The sequence below is a fragment of the Mus musculus genome, chromosome 5, assembly GCF_000001635.26.
Source record: "Mus musculus strain C57BL/6J chromosome 5, GRCm38.p6 C57BL/6J".
Lineage (NCBI taxonomy): Eukaryota > Metazoa > Chordata > Mammalia > Rodentia > Muridae > Mus > Mus musculus.
The window spans coordinates 114478225-114480455 of NC_000071.6; the positions used below are offsets into that span (position 1 = coordinate 114478225).

General features: G+C 51.5%; 1 long non-coding RNA gene across 1 annotated transcript; it reads right to left on the reverse strand.

Annotated features, from left to right (window-relative positions):
- Positions 1-765: 765 nt before the first annotated feature.
- Gm34722 lies at positions 766-1999 on the reverse strand. The gene is made up of 2 exons (XR_387590.2): positions 1488-1999; positions 766-995 (listed from the first exon to the last, which is right to left on the reverse strand). It is a non-coding gene; the product is annotated as a predicted gene, 34722 (long non-coding RNA).
- Between the last annotated feature and the right edge of the window lie 232 nt (positions 2000-2231).

A 2231-nucleotide genomic window follows, 5' to 3' on the forward strand; every position in this document is an offset into this window, starting at 1 on the left:
GGGAGGGCACAGAGGGATCTAGGAAGGCAGACTTCATGAGTCTCTGCCCCTCATCTCTCCACCCAACCTTGCTCTACCAACAGAGTCGGAGGGCGCCTGCTGGCCACCCCATGGTCACACTACCAGGCCCGGGTCAGCTGCCTGTCCCTGCTCTATTCATCAAGGGCATGACAGCCAAAATTCATTTGAAGATGAAGAAAGTGGCCGCTAATCCGTTCTGCGAGACATTGATAGACTCGCTGCTCCGGGAAGCTCGCACAGCAGTAATGAAATTAGGTTAAAACTGCTGGCGGAGCGCAGGTAATTGCCCTTGTCTGTCACGAGGAATAACATCTCCCAAATCCAACACAATGATTGTTCAACTTGCAGGGATTTCCTTCTTCTGTTTCAAAAGAAGAAAAGAAAAAAAAAAAATCCAGAGGGGTGAGGCTCAGGCAGTGGCTGGTGGAGCCATTGCCTGGACAACTGCTTAGGATGGCACCAATGCCCAGCTGCTAACTAACCATTGCACAGCCCAGCCTTAGCTGGAAGTACCCTAGGAGAGAGGAAGCCTGGTGACAGGCCCCATAGAGCGTGCCCAGGGCCCCACCCCCAAGTTGTGCTTTCTCCTAAGATTCTGTCCCTACTCCTTCCAATGTCAAGGTCTGTGTAGAAAATATGGCGGGGGTGGGGAGGAGGCAGAGAAGTCATGGGGGGGGGGTCACAGCTACAGATTTCATGGCTCTGAGGTTTTACAAGACAGACATCTGAATGCAGAGTCTTGTGTGCAAGTGACCTTAGGTTGTTATTGAGACATCATTTCTCCCTGTGATAGAGGGGATCGTGATGGGGGGTGTGGCTCATGACTCACCCTGGAGATCGCACAGGGACCACAGGTTCCCCAGGCTGTGGGCGTGATAGAAGGAGCTGGCCGTGTTCTACAGTGTGCGCATCCTGGAGCCTTCGCTGTCAGCAGACATTTGAATGTCAGAACAGGAACCCTTTCCACAGGTTAGCTGAAGTGCAAGTATGACATCAGTAGCATCAGTGATGTCAGGGAACATCTGAATGTCAGCATCAGTGCTCTGGTGCCAGTGGCCTGGAAAGCTTGCATGTCCCCAAAGAGGAAGGTCAACAGCTCAGGCACCTAGCACAGAACTCAGAAGCTAAGAGGAACAATAACTTCTTCTCTTCCTCCTCTTCCTTCTCCTCTCCCTCCTCTCCTCTTCCTCTTCTTCTTCCTCCTCTCCCTTCTCCTCTTCCTCTTTTCCCTCCTCCTCTTCCTCCTTCCCCTCCTCCTCTTCCTCCTCCTTCCCTTCCTTATCTTCTTCCTCATCTTCTTCCTCCTTTCCCTCCTCCTGTTCCTCATTCTCTTCCTCCTCTTCTTCCTTCTCTTCCTCCTCTCCCTCCTCCTCTTCCTCCCTGCCCTCTTCTTCCTCCTCTCCCTTCTCCTCTTCTCCTTCCTCCTCCTCCTCCTTTGTAAAACACAATACAAATGCTTTATTTACCAGAAGCAGGCCTATGGGCAAAGTGGTGGGTATCCTGGACCAAGCAGGAAGTTCAGTGAAAATCCCGAGCCTGTCTTCCTCTTCCTGGGGAGCACATCACCGTCTCACACGAGGCATTTCACGCTGTGGATGATGGGCGGCTGGTGCTTCCACGAGGTTCATGCTCCTCTGTATACACTGTCTCTGTGAACCAGTCCTGCCAAGCACTTTGGTTCTCCTGGTCAGCTTCATAGGTTGACCTGTGGTGTTTGGTGCAGAGTGGAAAAGCCCAGCAATAGTTCTTTGGGGGTGAGCTCGATTTTCTTTGTCAGCAGATCAGTCTCGTAGCAAACACCAAATATGACTCAGCAGCTGCAGATCAGTCCTCTAGGCAGGCAGACACCAGGCACAAACCGGCAGCTACAGTCCAGTGCTTTCAGCAGGCAGACATGAGGCATGAACCAGCAGCTGTCGTTCAATCCTGAAAGAATGGCAAGGCTTGCCGACTGGCATGAGGTGAGGCAGAGGAAGCAGCAGGAACCTCATGACCAGTTCTTTGGTGAGTTTCTCTCTGACGTCACTACTAGTGGAGATCAACAACGCTATGTAAGGTGAACCAATATGTGCGTTCGTGTCTTTAGCAAAAAATAGGGAGGTGGAGCAAACCAAACCAATGCTCAGTGCTCGTCTCCCACTTACTGTGGGTTCATCTTTATACTCCATCTTCACGGGTCCTTTCAAGTGTCTGCTATATAGAAACACCCT